Source organism: Passer domesticus, chromosome 3 (assembly GCF_036417665.1).
Source record: "Passer domesticus isolate bPasDom1 chromosome 3, bPasDom1.hap1, whole genome shotgun sequence".
In the NCBI taxonomy this organism is placed as follows: domain Eukaryota; kingdom Metazoa; phylum Chordata; class Aves; order Passeriformes; family Passeridae; genus Passer; species Passer domesticus.
In genome coordinates this window covers 12,548,904-12,570,629 of record NC_087476.1, presented here as the reverse complement: position 1 = coordinate 12,570,629, position 21,726 = coordinate 12,548,904, and the positions used below count along the sequence as shown (strand labels likewise).

The 21,726-nt window shown below is 38.8% G+C and overlaps 1 long non-coding RNA gene across 1 annotated transcript in view; it reads right to left on the bottom strand.

The window, feature by feature from the left end:
- Positions 1-3,697: 3,697 nt before the first annotated feature.
- The window catches only part of LOC135297907 (uncharacterized), a 129,104-nt gene continuing 111,075 nt past the window's right edge, over positions 3,698-21,726 (bottom strand). Inside the window, exon 3 of the long non-coding RNA XR_010359836.1 lies at positions 3,698-3,770. This is a non-coding gene — a long non-coding RNA (uncharacterized LOC135297907). The remainder of the gene's footprint in view (positions 3,771-21,726) is intronic.

Sequence of the window (21,726 nt, the reverse complement as noted above, 5' to 3'; positions counted from 1 at the left end):
AGGTGAAAGGGCTCTAGGTCACTTAATCATTCTTTTATGTGCTGTGGTTTTTCTTCTTTTTCCTTTTCTGCCTCATGAAAAAGGTATCATTTAGGTCAGAGTGGAATCACACACGGTACTAGGGGTGGCTCACAGTACTACATTGCACAGATAGCTGGATCAGTGTGAGCACATTGACCAGTGCTGTATTAATGTACTAATGTGCTGTGAAAGTAATGCCCATACTCTACCAGTAACAGCAAATGCAAATGGAACATTAAGAGTATGACTCACAACTGCTAGTGTGATAAAGCTCTTGATTTTTCATGAGTACAGCAAAGCTGTTTGCAGCTGCTTATCTTACCTTCAGCCTCAGCTGTTGGACCCCCAGCGTTTCAAGAAACTCAGCATGCAAAAACAAATGGCAAATGCACCTATTTCCACCCAGAATGACAGGGATTCCTTTTGCCGGGTAACTCCAGTGCTCCCTATGTTAAAAATTAACTTGGACAATCTTGAGCAAACTATTCACAAGACTCCAATATATCTTATTTTTCTCAGTAGAGTTTTTGGGAAGAGACTAGATGGAGGCAGCAATACTGAGACAAGCTTTGCCAGAAGGGATGTTGTGGAGGAAGAGCTGTCTTTTTAAACCCTGCTCAGATAGATGGCCTCACTTGCTGAATTTGGGGCAAATTTATCAGAAATTTATCTTTTTTCTGTACAGGAAATATTTGTTTTGCCAGTTCCGTGAAAGTTTCCAGAAGTTCTAGCTAACTGACTGCTGCACTGATTCTGTTGGCTGTTGATATCAAGCCTGGTGTACCCAGGGCATGTGTCTTGTTGCCTAGAGATAAGAGACTCATTCCCACATGTTGTGCAGCAGAAGTGCCCATATTTCCCAGCTGATGAAAGAAATCTCCAGGTGATGATCCTTGCTTGTCTCCAGTTTTCAATGGAAAGATACACTTGTATCTTGGTTTTGAACCAGTGACCTTACATTTGTTTCTATTGCAGCACAGTCTTGTTTTGAGAGGGTCAAATAATTTTCTCTAGGGTCAGTTATTTTTTAAGAAATACTTTCTTAATTCAAAGGTGAGCGATAGTCATAAAAGCCATAAAAATAATTCAAATGCAATTCAATTATGCTATATAACCACAGGCAAAGTGTAAAAGGCAATCTTATTTAATCTTACTTGAAGAATTATGACTATTTTAAAAAAAAACTTTAAAAAATCTATCCAAATTGTTTTTGTATTCACACACCTGAAAAAAAAATTAAACTTGCAGCTTTGTCAAGTGGGCTTGATAGACTTAACACTGAAAGTTCTGGGAACAATTTTATTTAGCAGGCCTGTCTCTAGTAGCTTCTTAGGAATTTTCAGTCTCTGGGACTTTAGAACTGTTTTTATTTTATATGAATGAAAGAGCAAATGTGTCCTTTCTTTATGGAGTTAGCATAACTTCTGAACTTAAATTTCCTACAAATTCTTGTGCTTAAAAAGACAATTTCCTTAAATTCTTGGTATTATTGCCTGTAAAGATACTCATTTCAGTGTTCACAGAAACAAAACACATGCATGAAGTAATTGAAAATGAATGTCTTTAAACTTCAAATGAATTTTAAAAGTCATATTTTGCAATACTTGCTTTGAACTAATTTCCTTGAGATTAAGAAATTTAAATCACTTACTACCTACATGCCTAAATTTAGTAACTGGCAGAGAGAGTGAGCATGATTGCATCATAAATTAAAAGTCAAAATAATTTTTTTTTAGTTACTTCACTAGAAGCACAGTGGTACAATTTTAGCATTGATTCCTTAGTATCAAACTAATCTTTCAGATAATTTGTCCTTTTCCAGACAGGGAAAGCTGCATTGTGGCTGTACAGAACAGTGGATTCTGCATGTAGTTTTAGCTGAACATTGTCTTGGCTGAGTGTCTAGCATTGTTATTATTACTACTGTAAATGACCTTAAGGCATGGCAAAAGGGCCATAAAGGCTGTATTGAATGTTAATGTGATGATGAGAATGCTTAGTGTTTCAGCAAGGCATTTCAGGTTTCAGAATGAAAGCATATGCCATCTCTTAATTGATGTGGCAGGTCTCTGAAGTGGGAATTTGCCTGTGCAGCTCCATCTAAGTTGGTGTATTGCTGTGAATTGTTACACGATGTTAACAGTAAACAAGAGACTTTTTGCCAGGAAGACTGAAGTGGGGTACAAGACTGCTGCAACAAGCTTCAGTCTTCCTTCTGGCAGAATCTGTGTCCTTTTTTTTTTCTCTAATAAATTCATTGTTTTAAGGAATAGGAAAGTTTATCTTTACGGGTAGCTTGTGCTCAACTTCCACATATTTCTTCAAGTGGATGGTCTCAATATTTTCAGGACAAGCTACATGTAGTTATTTCCTTGGTCTGTTGCTGGTGGGTGGTTTGAGGCTGTATGTTATATTCTGTGGTGGAAAAAACAGTATGATGTTTTGATTTGATTAAGTATGAGAGCAGATAGACTAATTCATGTTGTGGTTCAGAACTGGGCTAGTCGTCTTACTACTGTGATTAGCTGGATATTTTAACGTGTGCCTGAGGCCATGGTCTCTCAGTTACACATATACATCTAAAATGCTACAGCAGTTTAAGTTAAATTACAATTTTCAACTAGTTTGGTTAATCCAATATGAAAAGACTCCATTTAAATTCCTTTTGCTTAGGCTAAGCTTATACTGTTTCAACATAAATCAGTTTGGAACAGGGCTAAGCTAGACCAAAATATGAAATTCTTGGGGAAAAGTGTTAAAATGTGTGATTTTACCCAAAAAAGCTTAATAAAATCAGGGGCTGTGTTTAGGCAAAGTACCTGCCTCCCTCCTTCCTCCATCAACATGTAAATGATAATGCCCTGAGCTATACCTGTGTCTATCTAATGCATGACTTTGTAACCTCCTTGCAGGCTGCAGCCTCACCATTTTGGTGTCGGGTGTCAAGTCTCAAAGGAACATTAAGCCACTGATGGTTGGAAGATTTTGCTATAGGAAATTAGATATATTTTTCACTACTATGTGTTTCTGCAGTATCACTGTTAGCCACTGATGGGAATGGGATGCTGGGCAAAATGAACTTCTGATTTTCCATGACATGGCCACTCATACTCTGCATTAAAAATATGACCTTTGGGCTCCACTTCCTAGGGCACAGGAGAGTGGGTAGGAAGATTTTTCTTGAAATGAACTTTCCCTTTACAAAAATTGTCTAAGCTCTGTTGAACTTAAAGGGGAAGACTGGGGGGGAGCACATTTCCTGAAGGGACGTGGAGGGAGTTTCAGAATCCTTATCCCACAGATGTAGCACTTCTTTCTGAGCCCATCTTGTGCACCTGCAGTCCTTGCACATCTTGGGAGGAGCTCAGGGCTGGGCACTGCACGGGGGTGGCGGTGCCATCCCTCATCAGGGGTAAGTGAGTTGGTGTCCCCAGAGCAGCTGTCTCCTGTCCTTGGTGCTCTCACAGTCAGAGTGAGGGATGATATGATCAATCATGGCTTTAGTGCAGAGTATCAGCCAGCTCACAAACAAAACTGGGGTGTGGAGAGAGCTCATGACCCACAGGTTACTGCCTAAGGAGAGGGACATGCTTATTTGTGGGACATTAGAGGGGCACTCTGAATCATGGGAAAAAAAATAAAGACAACACATACAATTAAACAGAAAGCAAAGTACCTTCATGTGGCTCCAGACAGCCAAATCTCAGAGACTCTTGAAGATTTTTCACTCTGGAGAACATGCTTGTTTCCTGGAAGTAGCAGACACACAAATAATTAGACATTCTTTAGGTCTAAGACTTTTTAAACTTTTGGGTGCCAAAATATGCCTGCCAGTTTTGTGTCCTTTTCTTGTAGGGCCCATGGATGCACACAAGCTAAGTCTATATGAGCAAATTAAACTCTGCCAGTGCTCAGGCCTGAGCACTGGGATGTGCTAAGCTCTGCTGTCCTGTCAGCTGAATCACTGGCACAAACTCAGAAAATTGTCTGGGGATCAGCAGAGGCAGAGACCACTGCTGCTGCAGCACAGGGCTGCCCGCATCCTCCCCAGCATCTGGTCCTCAGCACCTGATAAAATCAGTGTCTGCTCACAGTTGTCTTCTCTGAGTCTTGACTCCACAGAGAACTTGGCATGGCTTCAACTTGGGTTGTTAATTAGGGGTGGGATTTAACTCCAAGCGCTCCATTGAACTAGAACAGCAGTATAGTTAAATTTCTGCTTCCTCTCAACAGTTTGGCTCCTAGAGGAGAACCACAAAATCCTAGTAATCCGAAATACTTGGAGCAATAAAGAAGAAAATAAACAAGCAAGACTGTTTTATCTTTGTAGGTTAAAATATGGCACTGTTAGAAAAGATTTTTAAATTATGCCATTCTAAAATTGCCTTAAAATTATAAACTTTTAAACTGAGCATGTCACTGCATATATTTTTTATTATATTGTAAACCTTCAATTATATTATAAACCTTTGATTATATTTTCACCTATTTTCACAGACAAATAGCTATTCCTTTTAATAAGTCCTAAAAATGTATGTACGCATGCAGAGAAAAAATCCTAACACTCCAGCTCAGAAAAGGTGTGATAGCTGCATGTTCAGAACTCTAGATTCTGGCCTGCATACATCACTTATTTTTGTTGGTCTATGCTTCCTCTGAATTTTGATATACTTGAAACAAGTGCATCTTCTGTTAGTGAGCTATGCACAGTGAGTCTTTCTACCCAGATGTTTATGTGACGCTGTTCACAGAGCAATGGTATATCTGTGTTTAAATAGCCAGAGTACCCATGGTTGATCAGGGGAGTTATTATGGAATTTATTCTAGCCTCTGGCTTGTGGCTTCAACCATTTTTAAGTTTTATTCAAGTTACCCATCTGATGCAAATGGCTCCAAGTTATGTGTTCTATAAATGCAAGAGGCTGTCATCTGAACTCAAATCTTTGCTTAATGCTATAAAAGATAGCTGTATTTTACCAGCTTCTGTTATTTAAATGAGCTGAACATGTTTTGCTGATCACTTGACTGAAACTAAAGCATTGTGAGTATGTGTGCTTTGTTGTCAGCTACTAGGGAAAGATCAAAGAGATGGTACTGAACACTGTCACAGACTCTAATTAATTGGCACTTATTTGCTTACATCTCAAGTAAGCCCATAAGCAGCTCCCTAAATCTGAAATAATTGGTGACTTGCTATGCTTTTTAAATAATGCCATTTTATTTTCTAATTCTTTCTATATGAATGCTGCTGTGATTGCAAGGAGTACTGATTCTAAATCTTCTGATCTAATGAAGTGTATTCCTGATCTTACGAAACACCCTGCAAATGTGATGTGAACACATTTTGTGATTGCATTGCCCATAAAAGAAATATTCTAACAATAGCCCTTAACTCATAAGACATATCACGTTTATTCTAATGTTGAAACAGAGTTACACTAAACATAAATGTAGCACTTCTCTGCTGTAGCTTCAGATTCAGTCCCTTTTCAAAATTCTCAAAGCAGCAAGAGAAGCTGATTTTAAAACTCAGTATAAATCTGTATATTTTCTTTAGAGACTTTTCAAAAATTCCAGCTCTAGTCATTGCCAATTAAAATTGTGGCTAATTAGTGGGCAAATAGATATGAGTTTGGACTTTTTTATTAATACCAAAAGACAAGTATCCCAATAAAATACAGAAAGTACCACTGTGCTCAATGTTAATTATTTTCTATATTTTTTTTTGGTAAGACATTTCAAGGTTGAAAGAGTCAAAAGATGGAACTATAGCTTCATCTTTGCTGAAGAAAGTTATTGATATAATTATGACAAGTTTGAAAAGCAATTGTGGCCTTATTGTTTTTCTGAGTTTGGGGTTTTTTGTTGGGTTTGGTTTGTTTTTTTTTTTCTGTTTTTTTTTTTTAATTTGACTCTGCATACCTACTAAGCAACTTCTTATTAAGTTTTATGTAAAATCTCTTTGTTAAATGCAATTAAATTTTTCTGACCACCTTCCTGAAAGTAAGGTTAAGGGTGAAAATGGTGACATTTAAAACTCTTCAAATCCTTTGTATGAATGTGTTTTTAAAATATGTTTGTAGAAAGACAGATTCCATGTATTTTCTATCTAATTAGTCATATATTTTCAAATACAAGAGGGTTCATAGTTCATTGAATGGACATTCAAACCATAGCAACACACAAAAAGCAACAAAATTTGTGACTTATTTCCCATCATTCCTCTTAGGTATAACTGAAAGTAATTGCCCCTCAGGCCAAAGTCTATTACTGCAAAACCCAAATAGAATAGCATAAAAAATTACTTTCCACAAAACTTCTGACTATCAAAACAAATTTTCTTATATCATATTCTATTTCCTGACAGAAGAGCTGTAGACCAGAGCCTTTGTACAATAACTAAGCTGGTGAGAAGAGCTCAATGTTTTCTTGATGATAAGAAGCAAAACCTTGAGATTTATTTGGTGGAATAAATAGATGAAAGGTCTAAGGAGCCTGTGACAGCTTGTGGGACAGAGCAGAGAGCAAGAAAACAGTTCAGGTGACCTGGAACTTGTTGATAGCTTCATGCTGGCTGTGCTGCTGTTATCCAGGTGTGTAAGAATGTTATGGTCATTTTTGGGATGATGTTCTGTCAATGGGAGGGGGATAAATTATTTTTCATATATTTAATGTGATAACCAATTGCAAGGTAAAGAGATCAGGAGCTTTCCAGGCACTTCCCAAGAGTGTTCCAAGTGTATAAAAGGTAAATATGTATTCTTAGCCATAAACTTCAGAAACTCTTCCCCGTGAGTACTGGCATTCTATTCCATCAACTTAAAACTGGTTTGGCTTTGGTGATAGTGACATGATTTTTATCATGAAGAATAGCTGGAGAAATATGTGTTATGTCTTGGTAACACTTGAAGTTTTGTCAGCTCTTAATTTTAATTAGTGGCTGCATGAGGATAAACATGAGAAAAAGAATCATGGTTCTGGGACTTCTTTTACCTTATACTCACTGGGAAACAGACAGCTTTCTGGGTCTTTGAAGGTCATGGAGTTGTTGAATTATAGAATCATTAGAGTTGGAAAAGACCTCCAAGACAATAAAGTCCAACCTTTGACTGAACCATCACATCAACTAAACCATGGCACTGAGTGCCACATCCAGTCATTTCTTGAACATCTCCAGGGGTGGTGACTCCACCACTTCCCTGGCTAGTCTGTTCCAATACTTGACAACACTTTCAGTGAAGAAATTCTTTCTGATGGTCAAGTTGAACCTTTCCTGGTACAGCTTGAGGCTATTTCCTCATGTCCTGTTGCTTGTTGCCTGGGAGAAGTGACTGACCCCCACCTGGCTACAGCCTCCTTTCAGGGGGGTGTAGGGAGTGATAAGGTCCCCCCTGAGCCTCCTTTTCTCCAGGCTGAACACCTCCAGCTGCTTCAGCTTCTTCTCATCAAACTTGTGTTCCAGACCCCTCCCCAGTTCCACTGCCCTTCTCTGGACTTGCTTCAGCACCTCAATGCCTTTCTTGTAGTGAGGGGCTCAGAACTGGACACAGGATTTGAGATGCAGCCTGACCAGTACCAAATACAGAGGGACAATCTTCCCTTACTTCTGCTGGCAATGCTATTTTTGGCACAGGCCAGATCAACAGACATGTAAAAAACTAAAGGGCTGAAGTATCAACAGAGGATTTTCTTATGCTTTCATGTTATCACAGATTGATTGTCCCAATTTGTCCCAAATTACGAAAACATCCAATTATCACTCTTTTAAAAGAACTAAATGGTTATATGTTCAGAGATACATAATTTGTTTAAATCTGAGTTATAATTGACTGCATAATGCCATAAAATTTTAATTACAGCTGGAAATAATCTGCCATGCATTCCGAGCCTAAACAAATATATCTTTTGCTATAAGGTTAGTGTGACTTTGCTCTAAGTTATACCTGGGTCTTTGCATGAAGTTGCATAGAACCATAGTGGATCACTTCAAGATGCAGAAAAAAGCTCAGGCAGAGTAACTTTTTTCTTAAGAAATGCATTGCAGAATTCCAGTAGAAGAAAATCAGGTCACTTCCAGTAGGAAAAGACTAGGTCACTGCCAGAAGGATCACAATACATGTTTGTAGATAACCTTAATGGGGGCAGACAGCATCTTTACTGCAGCATCACTGCTCTAGCTCTTTGTGGTCCTCACAGTTATTCCCTCTATTCAGTTTAATTTTCACCTTATGGATTCAGGCCCAGAGAATGGAAGGGAATGACCAAAGGATATGTGGTTTAGTTTGCAAGTCTATGCTTCATGTTTAATATTTCTTAATCAAATGTGTACTTGAATTATGTCTTCAGCTCCCTTTGCTTGGGATTTTAATTGGCTGTAGAAGAAACCTCAGAAAGAACCTCTTTCCAAATAAAGTTCCTTAAGATCATTTGTTCTTCCTCTTAAGATTAATTTCCTATACAGGCACTGAAAAATAAGATGAGAAATGTGCAGAGAAAGTATTCAGCAATGAGTAATATCCGCTGGTAAATTGGGGGACTATCAGTTCTACACAGTGATTGTCACATCTTTTTCAACACACTGATTAATGGGTGGATCTATTACTGAAAGCATGCATGCTTAATTTATTCAGAGAAGTTGAGTGTATGTCACCACTCCAAGGCCTGTTTTTCTAGCACAGCGTTTCACATTTACAATGTTATAACTACTGACAACTCAATGGAAGAAAGAGAACTAACTCATAACACAAAGCACTAAAAATACAACATGATCTGTAAGTGATAGAAGCTGACATATAAGAAAATATCAGTGGGGTAATTTAAATCCAGTAAAAGTGAAGCTGTCAGTATTTGGATACGTATTCTTAGACTAAACATTTTCAATTGTGACACTTAGTTCCATATTCTTTTCTTCCACCCTGTTCTATGGGCAAATGTGTTATTTGGAGAACAGCATGTGGAAACACTATGGAAATGGCAATTCTGTGAAATACCATTTGAGAACTGAGACACACTTTTAAACAAGGAATGGAATTCAGGTCAAGCATCACAAATGAAATGGTTATTGTAAAAGCAGTGAGAGCTAGCCATCTGCCACTGCAGTGCTCAAAAGGGCTGAGATACAGGGGCTCTGCAAAGATATTCCTTGGTGCAGTATCAGTTAGGGCCCAGAGAAGGCTCAGTTACAGACATCAATACAGCAACAGATTTTCCAAAGGGACAAATACACTACGTGGTTACAAAATGCTGTGCCTGTGTGCATGGAGTAAAGTCAAACAAGGAGAGGAACAACATTTTGGTGATTTTTAAAAAAAGGTAATTTGTGCCTTATGAGGGACTGATCCTGAATTATTTACTCAGTGTCTGATTATAGCACCTTATTTGGCATGAATAAGATGTTCTGTGTGTTGGTGCCATGCTGAAGATTTAAATGTCCCACACATTTGATCCAGGCTGGGGCTGTGGCAACTACTGCACAGCTGATGACAACAAAGGCTAGTTTCAAGCTCATTGTCATCACCATGGTGTTACACCAGATGAATGGGTGGCATTGATTCTGATTGGCATATTCATTCACATGCATTCAAAGCTCATGAATTTTACTTAACACGTCCCTTTGCTTATTGGCTGGGATTTAATTGGAGTGATGTATTGCAGCACTGCTAGATGAAGTGGAACAGTTTCTTTTTTTTTCCTTTTTTTTTTTTCCTTGGGTTTTTTTTAAATTCTTTTTCTTCCAAACCTCCCAACTAGAGACACCACAGCATTATTTTTCACAATCACCAAGGCATTTCCATGTATGGAACCTAATTCTTGGCTTTGTATTGAAGTTTGCATTTAATATTTGGAGACAGAAAAATAAATATACAAAGAGAGAACTCACACAGATTTAAGTGTTGACTTTTGTTACTGAGTTTGCAAATTGTTTATTTAGCATTTTCTTTACATACCAAGAAAGGAAGAGGTCTTTTTTGTGCTTGTTTTTATGATTTTTTTTCCAACCTTCCCATATTTTAACATCTTTCTCAGCTGGCTGAAATGGAGAATCCTGACCTGTCAGTTATCAGATTGTTGATATCTTTCCAAAGAGTGAATAAACATGCTATTATGTGCATGCATCTAACAGATATACTCCTGTGTGTGTTTGAATACACCATTGGTGTGTATTGATCAGAAACATTCAGACAGAAAAAAAAAATAGAGACTTTTTTAGAAGAAAAACATGTGTTTTCATTGCAGAGAAATCTATGTTGAATTTTTTCCTATTACCAGTTTTAACCTGAAAAACAAAATGTTAAATCTGAAAATCAAATATTTACGTTAGCAAAATCAAAATAAAATACTTGGTTTGGGGTCTGATCTATCCAAGTCAAGTTATTTTAACTTGTTGAACAAGATTAAAGAGTTTCATTTCAAGACAGTTCTGCAGAAACTGTGGAACATATTGGCAGAAGCTAAGTGTATCTTGGGGTCAATACAGAAAGCACCCTTTGGAAATAATTAATAGCCTCCATGGTTCATGCTCTGAACTATCTCTGGAGATCTCAAGGCTTTCTCCATTGTTTCCAGAGCTCAGACAGCCTCATGTTCTTGGGCAAGAGTTATCACTGTAAATAATGTGTGCCTTAGCCTGCACAGGGTTTGGTGTTTCCTCCCTCCCAACTTCGTTTTACTCCATTTGCCTGGAGGAAATCACATGAGCCATTGCATCATTCTACAATATGTTACATGTTCTCTCTTCCTACAGAAGCTACATAGAAATGGTTTTGTGGGAATTGTTGGATGGATTGCAAACCCAGTCCACAGTGGTGATGTGTGGAAAAGTTTACACATTACTGCTGAGAATTATGCATGCAATAAATGCTGTGATGCACAATAATTCCATGTATATGCTTCGTATTGTTACCACATATATAATGAGTTAAACCAAAATCCCATGAAAGTTTCTTAATTACTGTGGATGTAAAGCTGTAAGTCTGTCAGATAAGTCCTAGAGGGGATTTGAACTACAAATTATGATAGAAATGATGTGGCACTTCTTTGGCCTCAGCTTAGTTCAGCAAATTTCTCCACAGAATCAAATTAGTAAAGTAATTTATGAAAAAAATTAAAAGTCTGTATCAAGCACCTTTATATATGGTTTGATGGTTCTATATATGATTTTCTACCTGGTGTCATTATTCTGTAATTCAATTATATTCACTCCTTGTTGCCTTCAGGAAACTCCCAGACCACACAATTCTGACTTCCCTCTTTTCTTCCCAACTATCTAATCCAGTGATGTGCTCATAATATTATAACTATTGAAACCCAGCCCATACCATACACAGCCTGAACATCTCTGAGGCACAGTCAGAAAAGGCACAGATAATCTAAATCAAAAATGTTTTTCCCAGATTTTTGCCATGTTTCTTTTTTACTTTTTCATGGTCATGACATTTCCTAATTTATTGCTTTTCATGTATTGAACCAAATACTGTTGTTTGGAGATAATAAAATTAAGATCATGAACATCTGCCTTGCTATAAGTGGGTCTTTAGGTTTGCCTGGATTTTACTGTGAAGATAGTTGTATATGCAGCATTGTCTGTTCTCCTCAGAGATACACAAACTTTTACAGAAATGCTTGTGCATACCTGGGCTATTGTAAAATTTCAAAAAAAAAGATCTTTGACATTTTTCTGAACCAACAATCCATTATTGATTTGACAGAAGATATATCTGAAGGCTATTGTATTTTCTTTTTCTGCAATTTCAAATAGCATTACATGGTCTGAATTGCATTCTGTGGAGACACCCTAAACTGTGCTCAGGGGATTAGTGAGTTGTAACTGAGGGTGTGGAACTTCACAAAGAAATTTTCCTGCAAGTTTTAAAGAAAATCACACCTAGCTACCAAATCTGATCACTGGTATGAACATTGGCTAGGCTACTGGCATTTGCTGGGAGCCTTTCTAACCACTTTTAAGTGTTTGATTAACCTTTCTGAGGTCCAAAGAAGCCTGAAGTTTGGTGCAAATTTGATACTGGACTATAAGACAAACAGAGATAATGGGATTTCCTCAGTGATAAAATCCTCATTTTCTCAGTTACTTATTTACTTCAAAATAATATACAAACTGCAATAAATCTATTCATTTTGAGAAAGCATATAAAAGTTAAAATCTCTATCAGAAAAGTGTAGATGCAAGTAGTCGGTGTCAGTGAAGTGCATAGAAAGTGTATCTCAGTTCCAGCCGTGGGGAACCAAAGCAGATCACTGCACAGGCTGAGTTTCCAGGTGGAGCTCCAGGTATGATGTTCAGGCACCACAGTTACCTTGCATCAGGTGTTTTTTTCTTTTCTCACAGCCTCGGTAACAAGAGGAACTTCCATTAATGACCTCAGGTTTAGAGCCACAGGCTCAGGGGTAAATTCCCCGGTGAATGAGGTGTCAGTGAGGCGGGATGTGAGTCTGGGGGCGATGTGCATCCGGACAGTCTGGGCTGGAGCTGCCCCCGGGGCCGGGCTCAGCTCCTGGGGACGGGCAGCTCCTTCGGCTCTTCCCTGCGGCACGGGAGAGTGCAGCTCAGCCTCGGCTCCTCCGAGGGAAAAACCACTCTCTCAATCCCGTTCTTCAGCTCCTTCCACAGGAAAAGCAGCAACAAGCACAACCACAACTGAGAAAAGAGTTGTCCCTCTGGAAGGAGCAGGAAAACGCTGCGCTTTGATGGCCAATAGGTGCTGCTGGCTCAGCGGAGCCGGGGCTGTCCCAGGCAGCCTTTTGTGTGCCTGCACATTCCATCCTTCAGCAGGGCACCGCTGGCTTAGCGACATCCCGCAGCTGTCAATATTTGGCTGCCCAAATCCCACCATTAAGTATGCTGCTTACAACTGGTCTTTACAGATAATAATTACTGTCCTACCCTACCTTCTAAGTCTCTCCTACAGCCTCCTTCAGAGAAGGGATCACTGCAAGCTTATAAAGGAGACTCAGCAGTTTCCATCACCAGCTTTTTTAAGAAAAGGAACTAAAGACTTTTGTTTGAACATAGTTGTTGGTTATACTTATTCCAAAATTTTCAGATTTCCTACGTAACATATTTTTGCAATATTTTATCTGCCATCGTGTTCTCTATTAAAAGTGCATGGAAAGTTACCTGTTCCTCTATGTGTCATACTTCACTTACTTCTCTCAGTCCTGCTTCTCTGGCAGTTTAAAACCACCATATGGATGACACAGAAGTTTCAGCTGGCTAGAATGAGAATAAATGAGCAATTTGGGCAGCAGCAGATGCTGTAAGAAAATAGAAGATAGAAGGGAATAACTTTCCAGATGTTGCAAGAAATCAAAATATGGCTACTCTATTTTGCCTTAGTCAGTAAGCACAGAGTGTCACAGCCAGCTGGACTCCTGAGAGTTGCCCCTCCTCCTTAGTTCCAGCCACCAAAATTATGATTTAAAAATATAATGTCTTAAAGGTGCAAAACTTATTATCCAGCATAAACAGAACAGACAACTGGGGATACAAGCATCATATAGCCAACCCAGGACAACTCTATATAATGCATGGTCAGAATTTGAGGAGTATTTCTAGGTCTGATCCTGGTTTCAATGAGAATTACTTAGATATTTATCAAAGATCTGGATTATTGGTTATCCTACATAGGTGTGCAGTCATTTTTCCCAATACAAGGCAGGGAATGAAATAGAAACAGAACCAAACAGATAAAAGTGAAAGAGGCAAGAACCCTCTGAATTACCTTAACTTGGCATTGCTAAAGAAAATTTGGCATGGTCTCAGGACTGTGCTGTCTCGGTTGCCATCTCTGTAAATCTTCATTTCACTCAAGTACTTCTGTCCAAAGCATTGGCACAGAGGGACTCCTGCACTGTAGTCCTCTCGACTGGGCCAGGTGAAATACACTCAGCCACCCACAGACTGAGAAATAATTTGGACAATGAGATAGTAGGTGAAGAAAGAGAATTCTGTAGTAAGTGCCAAATAGGTTTACCAATTAAACTTGGGCTAGGAAAAAGCAGAAAATTACTGGGATGCATTAAAAATATTTTAATGATAGCTGTCTAGAGGTAAAGGAATGCAAGGGCCCAGAGCATTTGCCCATGAATTAGTGCACAGTGCCTTTTGAGATGAGCTAAGGTGCCAGAGATGTCCACACAAGGCTGGAGACATGGCACAGGGTCTGTGCTGATCTGTGGCTTATGGGAGTTGCAGCAGGAGAGTGGATATCCTTCCTTGTGGCACCAGATGCCACAGCTCACATGGAACCAAATGTCCTCATGTAGAGGTCTCCAAACCAAAGTGAACATAAATACTCTTCTAATAGTTCTGCACAAAAATTGTAAATGTTACATTTCTGTTATAAGAAATAGAAATAAACATATGATTCTTTTAATAAGAGAGGAATTTTTCTCTTTGGAATACAGCAGCCTTTAATATATATACATCTTATTCAGGAGAGAGAAATTTGCATACTGTAAATATTGTAGGTTTAATGTGATGCTCAGAAGGATGTGTCTGTTGCTAAATATGCTTTTATACATATATAAAAAAATCATATATACATTTAAGTGTTTCTTAGATCCATATGTATTTACAGTTAGAGTTACACAGATATATGTATTTCTAAGGTCTAAAAACAGTGCATAAATCTCAATGCACATTACTGTAAAGCACACACACATACTGGTGTAAGAACAAATGGATGTACACTTCTACATAATAAAATATATGTGGGGACACATCCATAGCTGCACATGCATGAGCATACAGCCTGTCTCTGTATGAAGTGAAAGGCAGTCATGGACATCACGCTAAAGCTTTGCCAGTATATTTTTTTTGTTGTGGATCTGTCACCTTCCTAGTTGACAGAAGACTGAGCAGTGGCAGGAATTTGAGTGTAAGGCTGCAGTACCAGCTTCCGCTTGACTCCAGCCTCGCTTTGTCTGGGAAGGCTGCTGGTAGCAGTTAAGAGTTTGCTGGTGTGATAGGTGAGCTTCATCTGTCATGGCTAATGTCCTGAGACAGTTGTGCCTCCTTTTGTTTCCCTATTCCCTTGAGGACACGTTTTCTGGAAGCCTAGCTGTGTTTACTCTGCAATTTTTTTTATTTATTTTTTTCTTTTTTTTTTTCACAAAGTCAGTAATCATGTTTACCTTCCTTCCTCCCCCTGCGCTGTTTGCCAGCTTTGGTGTGGTGAGATGACTAAGTCAATATATATTAAGGAATACATAACAATGTTGTAATGAGAATTAGCGGTGCTCTGAACAGGCAGAGACATTGGCTGCTATGTTTTGCATTGTTTAGTCTGGAGGTAATGAAGAGCTCACAGATGACCTGATTTCATTAAAGTAGGTCAGATTTGACTGAAATGGAGCTATGGCTCTCTCCTAGCAGTGCAGTGTCTTTCTCCCCCCCATCACTGCCTCAGCCATGCTGCCTGTCACCTCAGCATTTGAAATCTTCCAGGGAATTTACTGTAGGGTGTTGTTAGAATGTTAGCCAAATATATACTAGAGAACTTAATTTCCACTACTCTCTGTGCTTTCTGCCGGAAGATGTGTGTGGAAAGGATGACCATACTTCTGTCTTTACTACAGGAGAGTTGATCATGAGAGAGGATGGCACACTTGATAAGATGGCATTTATGTACCATAGATATCTCTCAGTGAAATCCAGTCTGGAGAGTACCTGTGAGTATGCTGCGAGTTTTACTGAGGCAGCTGAGTCAGATTAAACCTACATTTATACACAGCTTTCATCTGATTTTCTATTTATTTGCGCTGTTTCATGCTCTGAGTTTAACACTAGAGTAGGTAATTGAGATTTGGCAATGTCCTAGTAGAAAAATACCTTTAAAAACAATGTCTTTACTAGTCTAATACCTTTAAAAACAATGTCTTTACTAGTCTTGTTGCTCATAAATAAGAATATATTACCAGATATAAGAGTTATTCACAACTTCTGATGGGGTGGATGTGAGATGCTGGAAGCAAATACAGAATTACGTATTGTCATCCCACAGGATGTCTGCTAAGAGAGTTTCCTTCTAACATCAGTGGGAGTAAGGTGGGATCTATAGACCAGACCTAAACAAAGACATTCGGGAAGCTATTCAGACAGTGCTCAGCTTGAAAAAAAATCAGACCCTGTTGGGTGGAAAAAATGACACAGTAAGATGTATAGAGCCTTTTACTGAGAGATTTTGAAAACACTGGGTTGATAAACATGCTCAGTTTTGCTGTTCAGCTTCTAAAACCACACTGATCTTCTATCATGAAATATTATTGTTACTTTTAATACAGCCTTTCTACAGTTATATGATTTCCAGAGAGACACAATATCCTATGTTTAACTACTTGTCCCTGTTTAAGATTTTTCATCTCATGACTTTCATGTCTTGACTGTTTAAGTTTTTTCACGTCAAAATATCTCTGCAAAGGTGTCAGCCAAAGTATATTGCCTTTCTTTTGCAGCCATATTACATTTAAACAGAGGCCTATGCAACAGGTGAAATTTGCGATCTCCATTTCCCAACTCTGTCCTCCTCCTCACTTCTCTTTTTTGCTGTTAATTGTTGTGATTGTGCCTGTCATGGCTTCTATAGCAGGCATTTTGTTCTCACATTTGATTCATTTCATTACAGTAAAATCTTTTCATTCCTGAAATCTTTTTTTCCCCCTTATTAGTCCTGAGACAAATAAATTGACTGTGGCGTTCAAGTCAACTGGGGTGGTCAAGCAATTCCCAGAGAAGTCTGTAATCAGATTACTTGAGTAAGTAACCTGAAGATCATGGCCTTTTGAAAATCTCAAATCTTCTGGCTACATTTTGGCTTTAAATTTTTTTTTTCAAATTTGCTTGCCATTTACAAAGCTTTATACAGCTTGCACCATTATAAGTAAAAGCAACATGTATTCTAACATAGAAATGTTTAACTTAGAAAAGCGCTGTCCTCTGCTCTTGCAAGCAACTGCACAACATTAGTTTGTTCATATATATCTGTCTCTGTATCTATCTATCTGTCTAATCTATCTATCTGTCATCTATCTATCAGGTTCTATTGCCAAACTGCTTCCATTTTCTGCACTGATCCAGTACACTCTTTCAATAGAGGTCTGTTTGAACTGAAATGCTTCTTCAGAAACTAGATATATAAGGTAAAAGCTACGTTTAAAACAGTCCAGAAGATTTGATTAAAAAAAACCAAACAAACAAAAAAGACATGATTTCACGAAAAGAACAAGGAAAGCTGTGTTTTCCTCAGAGGTTTTGTTCAGTGAAGGATACTTATTCTTGTGATCTTTCAGTGGTGTGGAAGTCCTTGCTGCAGTGCTTTGTCTGCTCTTCTGACAGGTCTGCCAGTCTGTCTGTGCTGTAGGGGTGTGCCATTGCCAGCATTTTGTCAGGGAGAAGGCAACACAGGAAACACTGGAACTCGTGTGCTGTGAGCTGATGGTACGAAGAACCAGGCAACAGAAAATCAGCCTCATGCCATCTAGAACAACCTCTTCTGAGCAGTACCATTAGGCTTGCCCAGCTTGGGATGTTCAGTGATGGCAGTGGTGATTTTGGCCATTCTGTACCTCTTTAATCCAAGTTTTGCAGCTTGTACTACCTAGGTAACAACTTGGGTTACTCCAGGGTGAATTGTGATGTTGTTATTAACTACAGTTGTGTTGACAGCTATATCAGTTATTTCTTTTCTGTCTGAAAGATGCAAAATATATGTGCTCACTGATTTTTATCAATGCAGATTAACTGGAAGGATCTTCATTTTCAGCTTCAGATTCATCTTTTATAAGCTTCAACAAAGGCATAATACTTTAGTTTACCACTGCCCTCCAATCAAAGGAGGGGAGATCAAAATCCCTGTCTTGAAAAGATTATGCAACTCAATAGGACCTGATCTTGTTGTATTATTGCATCCATTACTACAGCACAGTTCAGGCAGGTGTTAGTTTCTCAATTAACCTGGGATTCAGGTATTCACAACATCTTGTCTGCCAATTACTCACATAATTACATGGCCCAGGACTGTAGAATAGAATCAGCCATCATGCTAGGCATGTGTGATTACTGAAGAAAAGAGGAATTCAGAGGATGTATGAGTAAAGCACAGCTTCAATGGTCATGGACAAAAGTGGTCTTTAGTGAAGAAAGCTTATTTACTGGGCTCTTGATGATCTCTTGAATGCAGGAACTGTGCCAACAGTGTTTGTGTGACACGCAGATGCCTCACAGCTGTCTGTTGTTTTTGTATTCTTATTCAGTCAGTAGGTAAAGTGAGAACTTATTTATTTAGCATTTTTCGAGGAAGAAACTGAAAGGCATTCTAGTGAGCTACAGCCATGTATGGCAAGAAATCAAAATATCAGACTCAAGTAAACGTTAAATCCAACTTTCTCAGAGCAGGATGTCAGCTGAAAAAGACAACTGCTGACATTTTGACCTGAAATATCCACTGACTTGGTCAATATGAATACCTTTTTTGTATGGCTCTGTCACTGTACTGTCAAAAATCAATCCACCATGGGCCTCCACATAAAGATCTTTTAAGGTTAAAGGCCAAAGGTCTTTCTGAGTTTTAAATGCCATGTATCTTTGTATTATTTAAAGCTATAATGCCAAAGAAAATGTGAAATTATGGATGAATGTTGTGAAAAGTAACAAGTAACTTCATAGTCTAAAATTATATACACTTAATTATATATATTTAATGTCACTGAAGTTTAATGACAGCATCCTGAAGGAATCAATAGAAAGGCAAGCTGTTTCTTTCCATTGACCATATAGGTCCACACTAGGGCAGCCTAAAATTCTTCCCAGCAAAATGGCAATTCATTTTAGCGGAATAAATTGTGAGGAAGGACACTGCTCAGCCCTGATGGCAAAATATGGGCCTTTATTTCATCAGGAAACTGGCATGAGTGTGATATAGAGCTAATAGCATTTGACAGTGGTACAAGTCTAGTTCTTATTCTAAGGGAGAACCTAGGCTATTAAGCCCCCTTTTGTCATGGGAAAATTTTATATGTGAGATAGATTTTGTAGGGGTTTTTTTTGTTTGTTTGTTTGTTTTCTTAATACAGGAACCTCATTAAATGTAATGCCTACTCTTAAATTTCTTCATTTAACATTTTCTTACTAAGCACTAGTATTTAAACAGGGAAATTCCCAAAGGGCATGCATATTCAAATATCTGAATTTTTACAGAAACCTTTTGCTCCTAGTAGAATGCATAGTATATGGCTAACTACTTTACTATGGCTACGACATAATTTCATGCCTTTCTATGTATCTGTTTGGTTTTGTGTGTGTATTTATTCACATGGGTAATTTAAAAAAAATCATATGTTTTGTAAATGCTAAATTGAGGGAATTTTGTGATTTATTAATGCAGGAGTTAATATGGCTTCTACTGAAATTTTGCACTTTATAATACCAAGATAAAACAACTTGAATGTATCCCAGTTCTCTGGGAACTATAGTAGCAAAAGCTCAGGGACTTTTGTCCCACAATGCAGCCTTTTCTCAACGCCATAGCCATACATCTTATATCAATCACAGAAATAATCTGTTTGACAGCTATGTGTTTGAGGCATTGTGATACATGAAAGTTCCAGATTAATACATGAACTCAGAGTTATTTGCTGTCATGAAAATAACAGTTTTAATGCAGTTTGAGTGTTATCTGTATTCAGAGACTGGGTTTAAGAAAGGCAGTCACTCCCCAAGCCTACCTCTGGTGTTACATACTGTTTTAAATTACATGATCATTTTCCAGATGACATATAGGGTTTTTAACATAGGACCAAGACAGGAATTAGATGAGGACTGGAAAGCAGCCAGAATTATTCCTATGCTGGGAAACAACAGATTTCTACTTGAAGATTTACCTCCCTCCCGTCCAGTGGCACTGGTGTGAGGTACCAGTCTCATGAAGGTTTCTTCTTGCCTTTTATTTGTTACTGTCCTTAATACCTATAATATTGCTGTCCATTGAAGGACATTTCAAGCTTCTCAGAGCTTCTGCAGACATCTTGGAATTTGGCCAGCATATCCCTTTTTGTGGGGGAGGAGGTGTCAGACAAAAGAGAAGAAGAAACAGAGTGACAGCAATGAGTCATTTGACTCACATAGCACACATGGGCGAGCTGCATCTTGTATCTGCATTCCCATGAACATAGTCTGGGATGTATAGGCAGGAACATCACCTGTAAGACATTGCAATTACACTCCTGAATTCATGAGGTTTACAACATCTCAGCTGTGACAGTGTCCATTCTGGTTTGGGATATGTGTTGCATGGACGATGTAACCCAGATGTAGAGAATCCAAAGAAAATGATAGCATGATCACAGAATGATCCAGGAAATGTCACACTTGGAGAGAGATAGAATCATAAACTGAGAAATGACTGGAGGGACATATTTACCTAGTGTGTGACAGGACTGTGCAGAGAGGAAAGTAATATGACAAATAGAAAGTATGGGGATAGTTTAGGCTAGCCAATAAGACAATCCTTCTCTTGGAAGTTCTCACAAAGCACTGGAATAAATTGCATGTTGAGGCTCTGGAGTTGCTGTAAGAGGAGGCCTGTATAAGGAGGTTAGACAAACAGCTCCCAGAAATGAATTAGACACGATCCTCTGGTGTAGGGAGATGGATCAAGCAATCTCTGAAGGGTTTTTTCAGCTCTGTTCTCTCTGATTTCATCTTTTGGCAGGTATAAATCTGCCACAGTGTAGCAGATTGTTATATCTGATAGCTTTTATAAGTGCCCAACCTTCAGGGTAAGCTTTGGGTGACCAGTTCACAGCTGTCAGCACTGCAAAAGCCATAACCATAACTGGCTCCAATTAGCAGCCTACGTGGCAATTTTAGCAGTTAGGACAACAACCTGGCTATAAAGGATGAATGATCCTTCTGCCCCAGTGGGTGTTTCTTCAAGCTCAGCGAAACTGGTGAGCTGGAGTGAGGGAGCTGACAGTGCAGCTATCCATGATGTATCTTTTTTTCCCTGTGCTGTACTGCAGAGGCCGTGGGTCTCTGGGACTGTGCATTCAGCATCTTTGACAAGCACGGCTTTCATGCACAGAATAACCTACTTGTGCTGGGTACTGTGTACCGAAAATCAGAGGGGTTTCAGTGGAGAGGATGAAGGCACAGAGAGGAGAGATTTACGATAAGCAGGTAGTTGGCTGCTCTTTGCCAAAGGCATGTAAATAGAACAAAATTCTGACATCAGCACGTTTTCAAACTTAGGCACTGTTGTGAGCTCTCCTTTTAGATGTATGTTTTTAGACAGGGCAGAAAGATGACCCAAGAATTCCTCTCAGCCTCATGCATAAATATTTGCATCATAGGTTTCAAGAGCAGAGAAAAAGCAGTTACTGCTCCTGCCTCCTCCTCTCCCAAGTGTGTGTCTGTTTCTCTTGGTTTTCTGCTACCCCAATGACAAAAAATACACTTTTCAGCTGTGATGAGTGCTTCCGATTTGTAATCCAGGCTAGTCTGTGTCTTTGCAAACTGCCAGAATTGTGAAGAATGCTGGTCTTCACCAGATGCTCATATCTGGGGTCAGAAAAAGGCTGATCTTTTGAATTCTGTGTGCACTAAAGCCAGAAGGCATATGTGCTGTACCTGCCTGAGGGTCGCTTGAGATTGCAAGGCTGATATATTTCTGTCTGTCTTTTCAACCAACT